The sequence below is a fragment of the Artemia sp. Qi Xiang Cuo genome, chromosome 13 (genome assembly GCF_049724085.1).
Source record: "Artemia sp. Qi Xiang Cuo chromosome 13, ASM4972408v1, whole genome shotgun sequence".
Taxonomy (NCBI): Eukaryota; Metazoa; Arthropoda; class Branchiopoda; order Anostraca; family Artemiidae; genus Artemia; species Artemia sp. Qi Xiang Cuo.
In genome coordinates this window covers 28,653,743-28,676,521 of record NC_142806.1, presented here as the reverse complement: position 1 = coordinate 28,676,521, position 22,779 = coordinate 28,653,743, and positions in this window count along the sequence as shown.

Genomic DNA, 22,779 nt, shown 5'->3' with positions numbered 1-22,779 from the left:
CCTTTTTTCGAAAATCAGCCAAATTTTCTCAGGCGCTTAACTTTTGATGGGTAGGATGAAACTTGATGAAACTTGTATATTTGAAATCAGCATTCAAATCTGATTCTTTATATGTATCTATTGGTATCAACCCGTTTTCTAGAGTTTCGGTTACCATTGAGCCGGGTCGCTCCTTACTTAAAGTTCGTTACCACGAACTGTTTGACAAAAACACATCTTACCCCTGACTACACTATCGTAAATTAATACCCCCTGATCCAGAGGCACCCGTGTATTCAAAATTGTTTAGAGTACGCCAAATATCTATATACTGCAATATTGAATATGCTGTGTATCTAATTCGGCAATTTTGAATATGCCGTATATTTATATACGCCAATTGTTTGAGTCCTAGTCAAAATCTCAACTTAGTGTTGTATTTAATTTTTACCAAAATTAAAAGCGATCCTATATCATTAAAAATGATGTGGTTGACATTAAAATTTTAGAAAATTTTATATTAATTATGCGAAATGCACTATTCAAAAATTGGTTATTCCAATTCTTTATGGTTGTAAAATAGTAAAACGAAGGGTCCAAAAGATCCTCAAGAACTCGAGCTCCGGTTGGCCTACGTCAATTAAGTTTTTGGTGATGAATTTACGGTCAAGTTAGGTAAGAAGAAGGTCTTTCACGTTTATATTTTGATAAAAATTTTGTGGTGCGTGGATTATAATTCGAGATATAATATCTATAGCCTAAATTAGAATCTGATGAGGCACTTTATAGTTCCCTTCTCTAAATTTTCTCTACTCCTAAGGATTGAACGGCTTATGTCTGATTTAACTCCACAAACAAATTTGAAGTTTAGATTAAAATCTGGCACATGTTTCTACGAAGCTCATTACCGGGTGTAATGTCGCGAGGCACGGACTACTAGATAAACTGAATTTCTATTTCTTTCAAACTTTAAACAGGTAATATCTGTCATACTTGATCCAAGCTTGAGAGTTTTATTGACTTTGGTAAACTGGAGCGTGACTTCACGAGAAGCCGCTCGTTTTAACCATTATCTGTAAAAGTCTAGACCTCTCTAGTTTAAAATAGCTTAAAACAATCCATTCGATATGTGTCTTGCTGTTATAAATCCAACAAACACAAGAAACAATTCTTTTAACTAAGGATTGTTGCCACTCTTATTTTCCAATGGCATTCAACAACATCATTTCTAAGCCTTGTAGCTTAATTAGTTTTCTCGTTATCCCTTTGCCAAGTGCCAATCTTTGGAGCAAGTAATCTATGTTCTTTAATAGCTTTACCTCCCATTTTTTAAACCACCTTCAATCCTGCATTCATTAGTGAAAAAGAGACCTATTTCGGAAACAAATAAATGGACCTTTTACTGCTGCATCTAGGACCTGGTGCCAATAAGCCTGTGATATCTAAATATAAGATAAAATGTTGATTATGAAATACTTTGCCCATTTTGTGTAGATTACACAAGCCTTGAAAAATAATTAAACAAAACACAGAAATACAAAAAAAAATCTGACAAAATAGTAATACCATGAAAAGTTAAACGCACAAAAGCACAAAAAATTATATTCACATTAAGACACCTGAAGGAGTAAAGATAACTATAGCGCTTATATCCTTGTACAACGAGGACAAGGAAAAAACAGTGATACGAAAGTAATATATGTGAAATATCCTGTTAATTTCTTTTAAACAATTCAATACGTTTCATAGGCAGCGCTGCCTAAGTAAAGAACGATGTGGGCACAATGTTTTATTTATTTATTTTTCCTCCATACCCGGACTCTTCGTAACAAAGGAGTTGTCGTAGAAACTTCGAAACAGGCTCATTCGATTGGAAATTTGAGTGGCTGGTGGCTTTTTTAATAGTCGAAGGTGATTGGAGGGCAACTCATCCCCCCAGCACCCATCATTCCCCCAAACACAGTCAATAAAAATTGTGAGACAGCCATTTTGTTCAGCGTAGTTGATTTCCAGATAGAAAATATGTTTTTGAGGAGGACACTCCCCCACAACCATCAGGGCAAGGGTTTTAAGTTATGTCCGGAGGGCATATAAGACCGATGTTGGCACAATGCATCATTTATTATTTTTTCCTTTAGAGCAGGGCACTTCATATGGAAGGGGTCATCATATAAACTTCAAAAGGGGCTCATTCGATTGGAAATCGAGAGTTTTAGTGACCTTTTTAATAGTTGAAAGTGATTGGAGGGTAACAAGCCCCCCACGCCAATAATTCCCCCAAACACATCCAATCAAAATTTTGAGTTAGCCATTTTGTTCAACATAGTAGATTTCCAGATAAGAAATAAGTTTTTGAGGAGGACACTTTCCCGCAACCTTCAGGGCAAAGATTTTTAGTTATGCCCTGAGGCCATTTAAGGTTTTTATAGAAGGCTTTGTCTTAGAAAAATCAAAATAGGCTCTTTCGATTGTAAATTCAAAGGGCTAAGGCCCTTTTTAATAGTCGAAAGTTATTGGAGGGCAACTAGCCACCCCCACGCCCATCATTCTCCCAAACACTTCCAATGAAAATTTTGAGATAGCCATTTTTTTCAGCGCAGTTGATTTCCAGAAAGAAAATATATTTTTGAGTAGGACGTTCCCCCACAACCATTGGGGCGAGTGTTTCAAGTTATGCCCTGAGGACATATAAGAACGATGTTGGCACAATCTATCATTTATTATTTTTTTCTTTTAGAGCAGGGCACTTCATATGGAAGGGGTTGTCGTAGAAACTTCAAAAGGGGCTCATTCGATTGGAAATCGAGAGTTTTAATGCCCTTTTTGATAGTCGATAGTGATTGGAGGGTAACAAGCCCCCCACGCCCATCAATTCCCCAAACACATCGAATCAAAATTTTGAGATAGCCACTTTGTTCAGCGTAGTTGATATCCAGATAGGAAATTTGTTTTTGAGGAGGACATTCCCCCACAACCCTCAGGGCAAGGGTTTTAAGTTATGCCCTGGGGCATATAAGGTTTTTATAAAAAGTACTGTCGTAGAAACTTCAAAAAAGGCTCATTCGATTGGAAAGTCAAAGGGCTAGTGCCCTTTATAATAATCGAAAGAAATTGGAGTGCAACTAGCCCCCCCCCCCCGCCCATGATTCCCCCAAAATTTTCATATAGCCATTTTGTTCAGCGTAGTTGAATTTCCAGATAGAAAATATGTTTTTGAGGAGGACACTCCCCCAAAGCCCTCAGGGCAAGAGTTTTAAGTTATGCCTTGGGGGCATATAAGGTTTTTATAGAAGGTGTTGTCTTAGAAACTTCAAAAAAAGCTCATTCGATTGGAAATTCAAAGGGCTAGTGCTCTTTTTAGTAATCGAAAGTGATTGGAGGGCAAATAGCCCCCCTCCAACCCCGCTATTCCCCCAAACACATCCAATAAAAATTTTCAGATAGCCATTTTGTTCAGCGTAGTTGATTTCCAGATAGAAAATATATTTTTGAGGAGGACACTCCCCCACAACCCTCAGGGCAAAAAATATAAGTTATCCCTTGGGGGCATATAAGGTTTTTATTGAAATCTTTGTCGTAGAAGCTTGAAAAAGGGATCATTCGATTTGAAATTCAAAGGGCTAGTACATTTTTTAATAGTCGAAAGTGATTTGAGGGCAACTAACCCCCCTCTCACGCCCATCTTTTCCCCAAACACATCCAATCAAAATTTTTAGATAGACATTTTATTCAGCGTAGTTGAAAGCTTTGGAAATTAGGTCTTTAAGGATGACAACCCCTCCTCCCACAGCCCTCAGGGCAAGAGCTGTAAGTTATGCCCTGGGGGCATATACAGTTTTATTGAAAGCATTGTCGTAGAAACTTCAAAAGGGCTAATTCAATTGAAAATTGTCAGGTCTAGTGCCTTTTTTAATAGTTGATAGATAGCAACTAACCCCCCTCTCACGCCCACCATTTTCCCAAACACATCCAATAAAAATTTTGAGATATCTATTTTTGTTCAACGTCGTTGAAAGTTCTGAAAATTAGGTCTTTTAGGATGATAACCCCCTCAAAGCCGTCAGTGTAAGGGTTGTAAGTTATGCCCTGGGGGCATATAAAGTTTTTATTGACAGCGTTGTCGTAAGTAGTAAGTTATATAAAGGTTTCACGAGTGATTGCGTAATATGACTTACCAGGGTCAGTCACCTATTACTACGAACGGTACATGCCTTACCAGACGTGTTTCTAAGGTAACACCCATTTTTTGGGGGTCAATCAGAGAGAGAGCGGTGGTTACCAGAATTCAAAGACATTTTGTAATATTTCAAATTTCTTGCTGTAAGACTTTAAAAATCTGTCAAAACGACGTCTGAACGGAATTCCTTTCTAGGAAAATCCTTTTCCGAGCACGGTGCTTCAAGCTAGACACCAAGGGGATACTACAAATGCGTTATCACATTATTAGCTGATATCTAAAAAAGTTCAATAAAACTGTTTAAATAAGATCGTTATCACAATAGAAATTGGTCTATGGGTACTACATTGAGATGAATCTTTACTATTTTTATAACTGAAGCGATGATACTGTCGAACACCAAGTCAGGCATTAGACCACAAGAAAAAAATCTTTTACTGCATTAAAGTTAGGTGGCAGTAAAAGTTTCGGACTACCAATCACTAAGTACCAGCCCCATATATCATCAACTTTCTTTAAGCATTTCTTTTTAACATTATTAACGGCTTCACAGATTCTGGAAACAGAAAAAGACACTACGAAACACTGACACTCGGTACAATCAGCTTGCCTTTTTTCCTATTTCTAATTCTAAGATATTCAAGCAGAGGATCCGACGCAGAGAACTCAGAAAGAGAGTAGTTATTCCACTCATCCTCTGAAGGGTATTTGAAGGGTCCCTAGGACCACTTGGTCTCTTGTATTTCGTCGATAGTTAAAGTGTTAAATGTTATACATAAGTCAATATAACAACTTGGCATGGAAAATCATAGGCAGCGCGCTAGCACTGACTAAGTAAAAAACGATGTGGCCACAATGTGGTTTTTTTGTTTTTTTTTCTCAGACAGGCACTTCGTATCGAAGGAGTTGTCGTAGAAACTTCGAAAAGGGCTCATTCGATTGGAAATTGGAGTGGCTAGTGCCCTTTTTAATAGTCGAAAGTGATTGGAGGGCAACTAGCCCCCCCCCCCCCACGCCCATCATTCCCCCAAACACATCCAATCAAAATCTTTAGACAGCGATTCTGTTCTGCGTAGTTGATTTTCAAATAGAAAATATGTTTTTGAGGAGGACACTCCCCCACAACCCTTGGGTCAAGGGTTTTAAGTTATGCCCTGAGGGCATATAAGGTTTTATAGAAAGTGTTGTCGTAGAAACTTCAAAAAAGGCTCATTTGATTGGAAATTCAAAGGGCTAATGCCATTTTTAATAGTCAAAGGTGATCGGAGGGCAACTAGCCCCCCTCCCCACGCCCATCATTCCCCCAAACACATCCCATCAAAATTTTGAAATAGCCATTTTGTTCAGCATAGTTGATTTCTACATAGAAAATATATTTCTGAGGAGGACACTCCCCCAAAACCCTCAGGACAAGGGTTTTAAGTTATGCCCTGGGGGCATATAAGGTTTTTTATAGAAGGCGTTGTCGTATAAACTTCAAAAAGGCTCATTCGATTGGAAATTAAAGGGATAGTGCCCTTTTTAATAGTCGAAAGTGATTGAATGGCAACTAGTCCCCCCCCCCATGCCCATCATTCTCTCAAACACATCCAATCAAAGTTTTGAGATAGCCATTTTTGTTCAGCGTAGTTGATTTCCACATAGAAAATATGTTTTTGAGGACGACACTCCCCCACAACCCTCGGGGCAAAGGTTTAAAGTTATGCCCTGAGGACCTATAAGAACGATGTTTGCATAATGTACTATATATTATTTTTTTTCCTTTAGAGCGGGGCACTTCATATGGAAGGGGTCGTCGCAGAAACTTGAAAAGGGGCTCATTCAATTGGAAATTCAGAGTTCTAGTGGGCTTTTTAATAGTCGAAAGTAATTGGAGGGCAACGACCCCCCCCCCACGCCCATTATTCCCCCAAACACATCCAATCAAAATTTTGAGATATTCATTTTGTTCAGCGTAGTTGATTTCCAGATAGAAATTATGATTTTGAGGAGGACACTCCCTCCCAATCCTTGAGGCATGGGTTTTAAGTTCTATCGAAGGGGCCTAAAAGGTTTTTAGTGTAGTTTGTATTGTAGAAACGTCAAAAAAGGGTTAGTTGTGAGAAATTTTAATGAACCACTGCACTTTTTAAGAGTTATTATAGATTGGATGGCAACTAACCCCCCCCCCCCTCTTACGCCCACCTTTCCCCAGAACACATCCACTTTCCTCCAAATTGAGAGTTCTAGTGGCCTTTTTAAAAGTCAAGTGATTGGAGGGAAACAACAACCCCCCCCCCACGCCCAATATTCCCCCAAACACATCCAATCAAAATTTTGAGATATCCATTTTGTTCAGCGTAGTTGATTTCCAGATAGAAAAAATATATTTTTGAGGAGGACACTCCCCCACAACCCTCAGGGCAAGGGTTTTAAGTTATGTCCTGGGGGCATAGAAGTTTTTTTTATAGAAGGCGTTGTCGTAGAAACTTCAAAACAGGCTCTTTCGATTGGAAATTCAAAGGGCGAGTGCCCTTTTTAATAGTCGAAAGTGATGAGGACAACTAGCCCCCCCCCCACACCCTTCATTTCCCCAAACACATCCAATCAAAATTTTAAGATAGCCATTTTGTTCAGCGTAGTTTATTTCCACATAGAAAATATGTTTTTGAGACGGATACTACCCCACAGCCCTCAGGGCAAGGGTTTTAAGTTATGCCCTGGGGGCAAATAAGGTTTTTAAAGAAGACGTTGTCGTAGAGACTTCAAAAAGGCTCATTCGATTGGAAATTCAAAGGACTAGTGCCCTTTTTAACAGTCGAAAGTGAGTGGAGGGCAACTAGCCCCCCCCCCACGCCCATCATTCCCCCAAACACATCAAATAAAAATTTTGAGATAGCCTTTTTGTTCAGCGTAGTTGATTTCCAGATAGAAATTATATTTTTGAGGAAGACACTCGCCCACAACTCTCAGGGCAGGGATTATAATTACATACTAGGGGCATATAAGGTTTTTATTGAAATCTTTGTCGTAAAAACTTGAAAAAGGGCTCATTCGATTTGAATTCAAAGGGATAGTATCCTTTTTAATAGTCGAAAGTGATTTGAGGGCAACAAATCCCCCTCTCACGCCCACTTTTTCCCCAAACACATCCTATCAAAATTTTTACATAGCCATTTTATTCCATGTAGTTGAAAGTTTTAGCAATTAGGGCTTTAAGGATGACAACCCATCCCCCACAGCCCTCAGGGCAAGGGTTGTAAGTTATGCCCTGAGGCATATAAAGTTTTTATTGAAAGCGTTGTCGTAGAAACTTCAAAAGGGCTCATTCAATTGAGAATTGAAAGGGCTAGTGCCTTTTTTAATAGTTAAAAGTGATTGAATAACAACTAACGCCCCTCTCACGCCCTCCATTTTCCAAAACACATCCAATTAAAATTTTTAGATATCCATTTTGTTCAACGTAGTTGAACGTTCTGGAAATTAGGTCTTTTAGGATGATAACCCCTTCAAAGCCCTTTTGAAGGTTCTAAGTTCTGCTGGGTTTTAAGTTCTGCCCTGGGGACATATAAGGTTTATATAGAAAGTTGTTGTATAAATCATAGGCAGCACGATCGCGCTGCCTAAGTAAAGAACGGGGACCCTCGAGAACGAGAAAAGAAATGGGGACTAAGTAAAGAGGAGGACACTTCCCCTCAACCCTCAGGGCAAGAGTTTTAATTTATGCCCTGGGGGATATAAGAACGATTTTGGCACAATGTATTATTTATTAATTTTTTCCTTTTGAGAAGGGAACTTTGTATTGAATAAGTTGTCGTAGAAACTTGGAAAAGCGCTCATTCAATTGGAAATTGGAGTGGCTTGTACCCTTTTTAATAGTCGAAAGTGATTGGAAGGTGACCAACATCTCTCTCACGCCCACCATTCTACCAAACACATACAAACAAAATTTTGAGATAGCCATGTTGTTTAAAGTAGATGAAATTTCTGGTAATTTGGTCTTAGAGGATGACAACCACCCTAACAGACCTTAGGGTAAGGGTTGTAATTTATGCCCCGGGGGCATATAAGGTGTTGAAATCGAAAGTCCAAATGCCCTTTTTAATAGTCGAAAGTGATTGGAAGGATTGACATTTTTATAGGTAAGATCGAAGTGGGTATAATGTATTTTTTTTGTTTTTGTTTAGACCAGGGCACTTCGTATCGAAGGAGTTGTCGTGAGAACTTCGAAAAGGGCTCATTCGATTGAAAATAGAAAGGGCTGATGCCCTTTTTAATAGTCAAAAGTGATTTGAGGGCAACTAATCCCCCTTCCACTCCCACCTTCCCACGCCAACCCTCCCATTTCTACTCTTAATATTCAACCAAATTAAAATAGCGTAAGGGTATCCAAGCTATCAAAGAAAGTAAATTTTTTTGCGAATGGTATCAAGTTTTCCATTTCAGGTCAACAAGAAGAGGTATGGAACTAAATTAAACACTTCTATTTGTGTCCAGATTTTTAAAAGGGTGTATGTTGTTAAAAATTGCTGAAAATTTTTTTTCAGCATACAAATAGCAGGCCAAACTATAAAGTCTTAAAAAACGAAAAGATTTAAAGTATTTTTTTTCTTTTTCTCTGAAAAGACTATGTCAATATAAAACGAACAGAAATTAATTTAAATAACTTTTTCCACAAAATAAATTTTTCAAAGAAAAGTAAAGAACTCCATTACACAAAAAATGAGCAAAAAAAAAATCAAATAATCTACCAAGCGTGAAACTACCACAAATCAGCATCGATAAATAAATGAAACCCAAAACGAACAGAAATTACAATAATTAACCGAGTCAAACTCAAAACAAGCAGAAATTAACATAAGTTGGTCACAAAACCCCTATGCCTTCCCAAGGCCAGAACAAAATTTGCACTTTACTGAAAAAATACAAATGGATGTGCATTGTCAGTTTAATATAGATATAGTGATATTTAGTAATCAAAATGTTAATATTATTTGATTTATTTAAGTTACAAAAGGAAACACATTTTTGTGACCAACTTATGTTTTGTGACCAACTTTTGGGTCAGTTTCAAGCTTGGTAGATTATTTGATTTTATTTTTGCTCATTTTTTGTTTAATGGAGTTCTTTACTTTTCTTTGAAAAACTTATTTTGTGAAAAAAGTTTTTTAAATTAATTGCGTAGACAAAGGGAGAGGCACTTAAGTATTCAGGGACAACATTTTACGTCAGGGCTATTTACACTTCTATTTTCAGTTTTGAAAAAATCGAAGTTTCCACGTAGCCAAAATAAAAAACACTTATACGTTTTAGTACATCTGGAGACAAACTTCTTTTTTAATCAGCTGATTTTCCTCTTTTCTACTTTCAAATTAAGATTAGCAACTAATATAACAATAAAAGAGTTGTTGGTTTCATGATTGGATGCCCATAAAAAAGATGAGCCAAGAAAACAAACAGATGAGCATTATAAAAAACTTATAAGTTGCTCTTTTCTAAGAATCATGACCCTATAAAGTTTATCTTTCTTAGTTAAGACAAACAAACCTTCATCGAGTTTGTTTAATTAATATTTGGTGCCTTGCCTTCCGAACGATTGCCAATATATTCCTTACCTTCCTTACAAGACATAATTTTTTGACAAATCCATTTTTCCTTTGTTGCTGAATAACCAAATAAATGTCTTAGCTCTTCCATCACACCACAAGATTACTTACTCTCTGGGTCAGTCTTGATGAAAAAGCTTTAAATGATTCCTGGACCCAGGAAACTATTTCCTCTCCATCTCTAACTAATTATAGGTCGCCTTCCAAAATTCAGAAAACCAAATAATCCCTTTTAACGCTCCAATTTGCTTTGGAATGGAGAACTGTAAGAGAAGTTTTACTCAATTATTTGAATTTGTTTATTTTTTTTTACACTTTTCAGTTTTCTTACCCTTTCCAATAGAAATGCAAGTCAGGTAATATCTGCTTACGAAAGTCATTTCGAAAAGTTTTAGGCCTTTCAGAGGCAAATGAAAAGTATAAGGGACACATTAAAATGTTTCACTTATTAAGAGAAATTTTTATTTCACTCGGAGATAGGAAAAAATCTTTGGGAGGAGTGATCAAAGGTGGGGCCCTGATTTCTATCCAATATGTGAAAGGGGTTAGGGCAATTTAATTTACTTTCTGAGTTTTCACAAGAAGCTAAAAGAAATGAGGAGAACGAACTTTCTCGTGTAATTTGAAAGGTAGGAACCGATTGCTTTGTGGGATACTCCCCCACAACCCTCAGGGCAAGGGTTTTAAGTTATGCCCTGGGGGCATATAATGTTTTTATAGAAAGTGTTGTTGTAGAAACTTCATAAAGGCTCGTTCGATTAGAAATTCAAGGGGCTAGTGCCCTTTTTAATAGTCAAAAGTACTTTGAAGGCAACTATCCCACCTCCCACGCCCACCTTTTCCCCAAACACATCCAATCAAAATTTTGAGATAGACATTTTGTTCAGCGTAGTTGATGTCCAGATACAAATTATGATTTTGCGGAAGATACTCCCCCACAATCCTCAGGGCAAGGGTTTTAAGTTATGCCTTGGGGGCATATAAGAATTTTAAAGAAGGTGTTGTCGTAGAAACTTTATAAGAGGCTCATTCGATTGGAAATTCAAAGGGCTAGTGCCCTTTTTTAATAGCACATAAGAGTTAAGTCAAAAGAGGGTTGATTTAACAGGGGGTCCAGTTGAACGAGAGTTTAATTAATTGGGGTTGAGTTTTACTCAGTCAAACAAGGGTTCAATTAAACGGGGTTGCGTAGGTCATGGGTTGAGTTCCACATGGCCCACTCAAACGTGGGGTCAGTTGCACGAGAATTCAGTCAAATAGGATTAAGTTACACTTGAGTTGAGTTGCACAAGGATGATGTTGTACATTGGTTCAGTTAAATACGGTTGAATTGCAAGCGCGCCCAGTTAAACGGTGGCTCAGTTGTACGAGGATTCAGTTAAATGGCACTGAATCGCACGGAGGCTCAGTTACATGGGTTCAGTTAGACTCACGCCCCTTTTATACAATGAACCCTTCACTGTACAACTATCTTGTTTTTTCTTCTCTTTAAATACATTTGCATGAGAGATGACATTCACATGAAAGATGCTTCTTTAAAAAAAAGAAAATTCTGCAAATTAAAGTGAGCCAAAGGGTGTACCTAGAGATCAGTCCAACTACACCCCCACAGGACGATTTATCTTGAAAGATATGTGCATTAAGAATTTCTTATTTAGAAAAGAACAAATTGTGGCCTAATGAATTTTCCTGGAATTTGATTCCGGTGATCTGATTATGAAAAAGCAGTCTTCATAACCACCCCAAGAAGAGGCTTATTGATCTGACTCGCCCTAAACAAATAATAAATTTAATAGGTTGTAAACCTAATTCAATAATTTTGATTGCTTAATTGACCACTAGAAAAACAAAAATCAGTTGCAATAAGCTCTGAGCATTAAGTAGCTGATAAAAATTCTAATTTTAATTTTTATTACCAGAAGCAAGATCATGGATGCATGTTTTTTTGTTTTTCCTAGGGGTGATCATATCAAAACAGTGATCGTAGAAGATCGTGAGTGAGCTCATTTGATCAGAAATCAAAGGTTCTAGTGCACTTTTTAAGTGACCAAAAATACTGGAGGGCACCTACCCCCCCCCCACCCACCACCTCCTTTTTTATGCAAAACTGTTAGATTAAAACTTTGAGACAGCCATTTTCTTCAGCATAATTGAAAGATCTAAAAACTATATCTTTGAGGATGACTTAACCCCTCCCCCAGCCCCCAGGGAAGGGCTGTAAGTTATGAACTTTGCCCATTGCTTACATATAGTATTGGCTATTGGCAAGTGTAAAGTTATGTTAAGAGGGAATTTTCAGTGGGGGTGCTTAAATGAGGATCTTTTCATGGAGAAATTTTTGTGGGAGAAGTAAATTTTCCATAAGAGGGGAGCTGGATTTCCTAGCATTAATTAAAAAAACTATTAGAAATAAAAAAAAAAAACAAGTTTTTCCAACTGAAAGTAAGAAGCAACATTAAAACATCCTGCCCAATGTCACATTTCTATCTCTACTCTGTTCCTAGCCTTAGCAACTTAAATCTACTTATCATTAATTTTCACAATTTCCAGCACAATTTCATGCAATTACATCTTGTGCAGAAGAATCTTGAAGGGTAATCTATCACTTCTATCTCTTAGAAGGCTCAGAATAACCTATATGACTATATGAAATATATAGTACTGTACTAATTCAAGATTTCAGATGAACTAAAAAATTTTGTGAAAAACTTTTAAAATCATTTCGGATACGTAGGCTACAAAGCTTGACCAGAAACAACTGCTAGTATTACAAAAAAAAAAAGAAAAGTCATGGTAAATACATATAGCTTAATTGATTTTAACCTAGAATTCTACAGGATATATTTTCGTTAGCTTGGAATGTAGTTGAGTTAGGTGGACAGAACTCTCAGGAATGTATCCAGACTCCAATTTATGATCTGAAAACATCTTTTGAAGCTTACTTCAGCCCATTCCCTCTCCAAAGGGTTCTGAACTTTTACTAAGTAGACCAAACACAAATTGTACAAAGGTAGTCTCCAACCTTTACTAAATACCGATTAAGAAATTACTAAAACGATTAAGTCCAGATTTTTCTGCTCTAATTACTGACGTTGACCAACTTCCTAACAAATTGAATGAGCCAAAATCCGTGATTTATTCCAAAAATTATGATCTGGTCCTATTGACTGGGGTTTGTCCCAAGTCTAGTAGCAACAAGCTTAAAGATTCCCATGTTAAAATTCTAAGGTATGGTGTCATGTCTAACCTACAGTCTTCACAACGCAGCGTGGTACATTAGGGCTATTCAACACATGTTATAGTATACGGCCATTATGTCTCCCAGGTAACTCACAATTTGGAAAATCTGTATGGTTCGACCTGTGTGATGATGGCAGTGGAGTAATAACCGGAGTAGGCTCTATTTATAGCAGCCTATCTGCCTCATGACCAAGCGGACAATAGCAACAATGCTGCATAAGACAACTATAAAGTGCACAGGGAACCTACTGATAGCTGGTGATTTTAACTTCCCTGATCTCATATGGAAAGAGGGATAACCGTATATACATGTACTTACAAACACAAGCACTAATCTATTCACAGAGTGCTTTCACAACCTTAATCTCTACCAGATTTTCGAAGAAGCTACTTGAGGTCGACTTTTCCAGAGACTGACTCTACTGGACCAAGTGTTCTTACAGGAAAAAGACCAGCTTCAGAACATAAATTACTTGCCCTCTCTAGGAAACAGCGATCATTTAATCCTAGAAGTGAATCTGTCATTTCGTAAGTAACAATATGATTACATCAAAAAACTTATGTAGATTACAGGGTGATCAGAAAAGCGCTGTAAGGCATAGTTTGGTCACTTTTACTTCAAGGGGACGTCGACCAACAATGGGCTAACCTAAAGGACGAGCTACTTACACTTCAAAAAAAGCACATTTCAGTAAAACTCACGCAAAAGCCCAAAACACTGCCTTTCATGACCCTCGATATACATAAGAAAAGAAACAGGAGGGGACGGTACTGGAGAAGGTACAATAAAGGAGAGAAAAAAGAACACTACCAAAAGTTTGCAACAGCTCAAAACCAACTAAGAAGCCAAACTGAATAACTTTACGCAAGTTACGAGTCCAAGCTACCTGATGATAGTAAGAATAACCCAGAGAAGTTCTGGAAGTACGTATCTAGCAAGGACCATAGCAGATGGTCATTAAAAGCACTCAGTACGGATGACAGCAAGGAATTCACCAACTTGAAGGACATTGCTGAACTCCTCAACAGGCAGTTTGCATTGGCTTTCCCCAATCAACCAGATAGCCCTATTCCTCATAGCCCATCATACGACATTCAATGCCACCTATTCTCTTCTCCTCCCCCCCGTCATCCAAAAGTGACTTGAAGCGCTAGACGTCAACAAGTCCACTGATCCTGATAACTTGCAACCAAGACTATTGAATGAGCTTGCCAGATAAGTTGCACAACCACAATGCAATACATTCCAACTGTCGCTTGACTCAAAAAAGGTACCCATAGACTGGAAGCTGACCCGTCACCCCAAAACTCAAGAAAGGTGACCGTACCAAAGCAAAAACTACAGACCCATCAATATAGCCCCAGTAGTGGCAAAAACCCTTGAGCGAATTGTGAGATTCTGACACAGCTCTGTACCAATAATATACTTTCCCCCAACCACCGCAGCTTTCAGCCAGGAAAATTGTTTGAGACCAATCTCCTTGAGACATACAGCATCGTAACAGATCACCTAGATAAAGGAATCCCTGTGGACCTGATTTCACTGGACCTAGCCAAGGCTTTCGACAAGTTATCATACAACCATCTCAGATTGAAACTTTCAGCAGCAGGTACCCACGTGGACATGATCAATTGGGTCATGGACTTTCTTACTGGTTGGACTTGGCAGGTTCAACTCTTCACAGCCAATGATGACAAGGTTTTCTCCAAACCATGTGAAGTTGTAAGCACAGTTCCCCAAGGTAATGTTTTGGGCCCTACCCAATTCCTCATATACGTCAAAGATATGGTGAACGGAACAGAAAACAACATCACTCTTTGCTGAAGACTCCAAGCTGTTCAGGCCCGCAAATCAACAAAGTCTGCAGATAGACCTTTATAAAATCCAGACAAGGGCACAAGACACAATTTAGACACAATTTAAGACACAATTTGTAGGTCAATTGTAGAGAAATTGGTCAATTGTGCATCAACATCATTTACAAAATCTGGCAAGTTGATGCCACAGAATTTTATATTATTATTAACTATTATATCCAATCCACCTCCTTTTCTCTCTGATGATCTATCCTTTCTCAGGATAGTGTATCCCAGAGACTTAATTTGTTGATTTTGGGTTAAATGAATTTCCTGGAGGCAAGCAATATTGATGGAATTATTATTCATAAAAGATATTAGTTCATTTAACTTATTTTCTGTAAGTGATCTTACGTTCCATAGGAGTATTGATATGTGTTGTGTTGTTGATTTATTTTTCATATGACTGTGTATAACCGTTCAGCTTTGTTAATAGTAGAGCAAGATCTTTTTTTGATTGAAAGAGCATATGATTAGGGATGTAGATTTTTGCCAATTCAGCAATTATTTTTGTCTTCTGTTTTGTTGTATATTCATGGCCTGAAGTGCATTGCAGCTTAGAATGAATAAGCATATATTTGGGGTTTGCATGGTTGGTTGTGCATCCAGTTTGTCAGTTAAGGGATTAATTCCTAGTAGTGTTTCTGGTTTGTTTCTTATTGGGAGGGGGTGTAAGGCCAACCTCATCTCACTAAGCAAGTAGGCTTGTTGGCTTGGTGATTCTTTCTGATAGAAATGTGAGCTGGGGGGCTTAAAGGATGGTGTTTTGTAAGGAGTACTTGATGCATTGGGAGTGTTTGACTTGGGAGATTTGTTTGATTTCAATATAGGTTTTATTTGCTGTGATTGGGCAGCATTTGCTTCCATAGCAGCAAAAGGGTATGGAATGGCCTTCTCTGTTGCTTTTTGGAGTGTTAGTGCTCTTTTCTTATATGCAGGGCATTGTGATTTATTGGTAGATTCATGTGGGCCTTTACAATTAATACATGTAGGCTGAGTGTTGTTGCAAGTTGTCAAATCTTTAGGATGGGAGCCTTTACAATTACTACAGGCTAGGAGAATTTCATTGCATTTATTTGTTGTGTGTCCCAGTTTCAGACACTTCTGACACTGGATAGACTTTGGCTTGTATTCCTTGTGCGGTTTGATTTGCCCAAATCAGAATAACTTTTCTGGGATATTAATTTTTTCTTTCAGCGTAAATAAGAAATATCTACTTGTTTTTAATCCATTACAGTTGGGTTTACCCAGTTGAGTGACATCTTCTACAGGGATTGTGTTACCAGCCCTATCTGAGAGCCCTTCTTTTAACTCCTGAATTGGTATTTCTAGGGGAACATTATATAGTACTATTTTTGCTGGGGATTGTTTTGGGTTCCATTTAGATGAGTTGATTGGGGTATTCAGATGAGATTTTAGATTAAGTATTATATCTGCTGATTTCTGATCTTGGACAGCTATTAGCAAAGATCCATCATGGTGAATGTTAAGAAAAAACACCGATTTTAACATTTTGAAAATTGCAACCGTTATTCTAGTAATCTTTGTTATTTCAAAAGGGGTAACAGGAGAAATTTTGAGGTAAATTCCTAAGTTTTGGGGAGGATAATCTTGGACAGGAGGAGGGGAAGTACTTTTGATTGGGGATGTTTTTTTCTTTTTTTTGGAGCTCCTAGAAAGGAGCTCTTGAAAGCCATAATCATCTATACTGACATTTGTTCCAACACTGATCATTGTCCTGTTCTCGGAATTTGAGTTTTCATTCTCAGAATTTGAGCTTTCATGTGAGTTTTTTTATAGGGAGCTTGACCAGCCAGGATGGGGCAAAAATGGATCAATTTCATTAGTATTTGGGGTGGGATGCAGAGGGACCTTTTTTTAGGGGGAGTTCTTTGCATTGCCTTTTTGAATAAGGTTTAAGCTGACCGTCTGCACTCTACTGTGGGGAAAACTTCACCATCCACAAAAGAAACACCACAGTATGGCCCTGATGAGGATTTTGAGCACAAGGGGTTCAGTACAGCTACTGATTAATCGAGAAAATAATTCACAAGAGATTAATTTTTAAATTTCTTAAAATGTTGCTGTTGCTCTTCAAAAAATGTGCATTCTGTAAACACTGCTTCCTCTTTGCCAAGTCTGATACCAGAGGAGGCTCATTTCTGACACTTGGATGATAAATTTTGAAACCCTATATTGAGATTAAAGAAGCTCTTGCTGATTTACAATACCATGACGAAAGACAGCATCATATTACTGCAGTACAAAAATCTATGATGTTTAAGAAAATAAAATAAGGAAATAGCATTCCAATTGACAAGCAATTGAATATGCAAAATTCCTAGGAAAGGATTAAAAACCAAGAAATATTAAGAACAATTGTCCAGGCAATTCTATTTTGTGGTTTTAATGAACTATCCCTGCAAAGTCATTGTGAAAAAAGTGATTTCCTAGTAGAAAGTGAAGAAAATGAAGAGATATTCAGAGAGTTGTTGCAATTTATGTTGGATTGCATACAGAAGCAAAAAATGCAGGAGAATTTGGAATCATCTGCTAAAAACGCAAAATGTGTCCTTTCTAGTGCAGAATGGTATCACTGATAGCATAAACCATGTCATTCAAAACAAAATTTTGAATAGTGAAACATTTTTTTTTTTTTTATATTGGCAAATGAGACAAGTGATGTCAGTTCAAAAGAACAACTTGTTCATGTCATCTGTTTCCATGACAATCAAATAGAAGAAAGATTTTGTGCTTCAACACTGAGAAATTGTTGATGCTGTATTAGTAAAGGCTGTGACAAAGCTGCAAAAATATAAACAGCTATTATTCTCTGAGACTAGTCTTTTTACAGAGCTAACTGTCTGGCAAACCAAATGGAGCTCAAAAGGCAAGTATCACTGACCTGATATAAGTTTATGAAACTCTTGGTGCATATGACAACCACTTTTTTCCAAGTGTGCAGTCCCTCTTGATTGCATCCTCCACTCTCCCTGATACCAGATTCTTCAGCATTCATTTAGCACCCTTAAGCAGATTAACACAAGGTTGAATGAACTTGCACAAAGTGACTTTGGGAGGAAATCAAGATGGGTCAAAATATAAGAGTCTACATTGTTTGTGTCAAATAAATTTACAGTGATTGCAGTGAAGGATTTACATTAATTATGTTTTTGTCAATTTGATTCAATGATTAGCAAGATAAGAGCTTTAGAATATTGGTTACTTGAACTCATTATTTCATTTTGTCAATAGTATAGTAATAAAAAGCTCATAAGGACAACTATGACAGTAATATACCTATCAACTACTAAGAAAAATGAAACCAACAAAATTTTAGTAAAAATTAGACAAAAGTCATACTTGTGAAAATCAGGGTAGGGGGGTATACATTTCTGGAGGGGAGTTACACTGAATATCGTTTTTATGTCTACAATTCCCTTTAAAAGCAAAGCACTGTCTCTTATTGCTGCATGATCAAACTGATAACAATAGAAAAAGAGAATGGGTTGGTACCACTTATATGCACTCAAAATTTCTGAATTATTTGTCTAGCCGAGTGTGGAAGACTTGGAATTCACTTCCATTGGAAATAGTTGAAAGTACCACAGTCCTGTCTTTCAAAGGTGGTTTAGCCTCTACAGATTTTTATACTAGGTCCTATCACAATCCATTTTGAGAATATTTTTATGTTTGTATTAGCTGATTTGTGACAGTTTCAATTATTGTTAGTTTCAATTATTAATATAGGCTATATGTTTCAGTTGGTTTGGTATGCTACTGTATGTTTCAGTTATTAAGTTTTTAATGTTTTCAGTTACTGTATGTTTGTTATGTCATTGATATTGTTATAATTGTTTAGTGCAACAAGCTTGTTAAGCTTACCATATTTGGTATTAATAAATAAATAAATAAAAATGAGGAAAAAATTTCGTTTAAATTAACTTTATTCTATTCTCAGTAGATATTTCATACATCACGCTGATGCAGAGATATATATGTCCCACAAGTAGCAATGGTGTTGTGTAAAATGCAACTAATTTCAGGCATAACTCTTAGCACATTTATGTCAATTCTTTTTTTGGAGCTGGTTAAAAGTAATATTCAGAGAAGCAAAAATAGCAAGAAGTCAGCATGGTATTATACAGAGGCAGTCCTGCATTTTTGGGTTAGTAAATGAACCCAAATGTAAAGAATATGATGTTATCAGTGCTTATTAGGCATTTTCATGACAAATAAGTGAAATTAAGAGTTTCAATTGAATACTGGAAATAAAAAATTAAACAATTTTATTATTCCTGGAAGGAATCACCCTCTACCAAAAACTATTACCAAGCTATAGCTGATTTGGCCTAGCTAGTTGTAGCATGAGCATCATTACAAAAAACAATAAGTCTTATTTTATTTTTCAATGATTTCTTTATTTGAAAGTTTTAAAACAAAGAGAATCTAATCTTGAACTGGTAGATTTTAGGAAGTAAAAGCACCTTAAATATCAGGGGAAAATACCTCCAGAGCAAATATGGCAAAACAGGAAGCATAGAACATTTTCCAGTTTCACAATTAAGTACTTGCGTTTTCAATTGATGTTAATGTTTCAAAGGCAGTATAATGGACCCCTATTTTTTGTGTTTTTCTTATGTTAAAAACAAGCATGGATTAAGTAAAAAACTTATCTGCTCAAAGCAAAGAACAAATTTGACACTTAAAATGACTAACAGTTGTAAAGCAACCATACTTTTAGAATTTGTTTATTTTTTTGGGGGGGGGGCAACTGCCCCCCCCTAAATGACACCACTGGTTATCTTAAAATTTGGATTAGATGCATTTCAAAAAAAAGGCATGGGAGGTAATGATTGCCCTCCAATCAGTAATGAAACTTAGGAAATTTTGATTTCCAACTGGATGACCCCCCTCCAAAGTTTACACCACCAAACTCCCCATAAAAAAAACTGGTACTGGTGCATTATATAGACACATCTAAAAAGTCAAGTTTGGTTTATGCAAATAAAATAAGATGAATATAATAGTTTATAAACAAATTTGGGCTATATATTTTCACATTAGGGGGGGGGGGGTAAAGCACACCATATATTAAATATGCAACATAACCTCGGGACCTTCCCCCCCCCCTAACCCCAAAAAACGACAGTTTAAATATCATCAACACAATTAAAACTACTCTTTGCATTCCATTTATCATTAGCAGTCTCTTGAAAATAACCAGTCTGGCAGGTTTTGTCTCTCATTAGTATATAAAAGTGTCCATATAATGCACCAGTACCAAAAAACCCTAAATCTTAACAATGGACAACTTGATAAGCTTACTGTCCTAGCCCCAGGGCAGGGTTTTTAACAGGAGCCATCAAACCCATAGGTGTTGTTATTTGACTTTTGGACTATTTAGGGCAATTTGACTTATCTAAAATTTTGATTAGATACATTTTGGAAAAAAAAAGGTGTTGATGGGAGGGGGGACTGGTTGCCCTCTAATCACTTTTTACTCTTATAAAGGCCACTAGCCCAGAGATCCTGATTCCCATTAGAATGAGCCCTTCTGAATTTAATACAACCCTCCCTTCCATAAAAACCTATTACATTAACAATGAACCACTTGCACAGCTTAAAAACCTTGCCCAGGGGCTGGGGGTATCAGAAGGCATTTAAGTTATGGAAGGCAATTTGAGTGCAACTTGTACTTCAGTTAGATGTCTCAGCATGAGGAAAAGCTTGCCAGATATCAAGGCAAATCTTAAATCTTTCTGGAGACATGTTTCTGCCAAAAATCCTAACCACTACACCATTCCTGACCTCAAACACAATGGCATAACCCACTCATTGCCAATAGATAAGGCTAATGTATTGAATACCCAGTTTGCCTCTGCCTTCACCATCCAATCTTGTTCAACTATCCCTGTAGCACCATCAAAATTAATATGTCATCCAATCCCAAAATTATCAATTACCAAATATATGATCTTAAATAGCCTGGAAAAATTTGATGTTAATAAATCAAAAGGATCAGATGGAATACACCCAAGGCTTCTCAAGGAATATTGAATTGTTCTTAGCTCTCCCTTGTGTAGACTCTTCCCGCTGTCCCTACAAAATGGAGAACTACAATCAGATTGGAAAAAGTCCTATATAATCCCAATCCACAAAAAAGGCCCCTAAGATCATGTAGAAAATTACTATCCTATTAGGATCACTTCTGCAGTTGTAAAGCTACTTGAGAGATTAGTCAATAGAGCTCTAATTCAACACTTGGATATTAATAACATCCTCAGTTCCAATCAAAATGGCTTCAGATCTTTAAGATCTATTGACACTAATCTCATACACACATGCAAGTATGTTACATCATTATTGGATAAGAATTCACCTGTTGACATGGTACTCCTGGACCTCTCAAAAGCATTTGACAGGGTTTGCCATGAATTCCACATCACGAAACTAAAAGCAGCAGCTATTGATGATGTTATTGTCCAGTAGATACAGAATTTCCTTTCAGAAAGAATGCAAGTTGTAAGAGTTCACAACTCTCAAGATGTCCCTCATTTCTCCTTGTCAACAACTGTTTTAAACAGCATTCTAAACGGGACCATTCCTGGGCCAAATCTCTATGCATAAATGATGCACCAAATCTTCTCTCAAACCTCCTCAATTTTTATGCTGAAGATTCAAAACTTGTTGGTAAAGCAGCAACAGCCCCTGGCTAGCAATCTATTAAAAGGACCTTAATATTCTTGGGACTTCGGCTGATACATAGCTCCTCTTGTTCAATGCTGACAAATGCCATGTAATCCACTTTGGCAATCATAAGACACATCAGCAATACCATCTCCAAGGTAACCCCCTTTTTGCAGTCTCTGAAGAAAGAGACTTTGGAGTCATTGTTGATCATCAACTAAAGTCCAGCACCCATGCAAAATCTGTATTGTCTTCTGCACTCTGAATGATCAAGAACTATCTCTAGTAAACACCCAAGTGTTAATATGAAGCACTACAAGGCACTAGTTTGCCCAAACCTAGAGGTTGGAATGTCCCTGGTGTCACCCTATTTCAAGAAGGACAAAGGAATTGTAGATAGTTCAACAAAGAGCAACCAAAATGGTTGAAGGCCTCAAACAAATGCCATACAAAGTGTTTACATCATATGAAGCTTCCTACTCTTGCATACCAGAGGAAAAATGGCGACAAGATAAAGTCCAACACCCATGCAAAATCTGTATTGTCATCTGCACTCTGAATCATCAAAAGAACTATCTCTAATAGACACCTAAGTGTTTATATGAAGCTTTACAATGGTGACCCCCCCCCAAACGATCTGTGACTAGAGGCAATTCCAAAAAGATCTTCAAGCAATACTCCTTAGTCCAAGAAAGAAGCCATTTCTTCAGCCAACAAGTAACAAACTTGTGAAATCTACTCTCCAAAAATACAGTGGCTGCTGATTCAATAAGTGCATTCAAGAAAAAACTAGAAAAAGAATGGCTATAACAAAAGTTCCTGTACAACTGGGAAGCTGGTGAGTCCTTAACCCAAATTTAGCAAAAAAACCATAAAAGTCATAATGGTGCATTACATGGATAAAAATCTTTAATTTTGTTCCAAGCTGCAATTTAAGGTTGACATTTCACTGAAAATGCAGTCTTTTTCAGGTAACATGACAGTAGACATAATATGATAGAATTGGTTTTAAATTTTAGGTAAATATGTATCAGTCAACATTTCTGACCTACAAATTAAGTGAACATGGTAAATCTTAATTCTAACAGAGTAATCATACACAAAAAAAAACAACTTACCAAAAGTGTAATTGCAGCCAGTAATTACAATTACAATTGTAATTACATGGACCTTATTTTGCTCCTAAGTGCAAATTAAAGTAATTAATTAATTAAGGTACAAATTTACAAAAAAAACAGCTTACCAATAAAA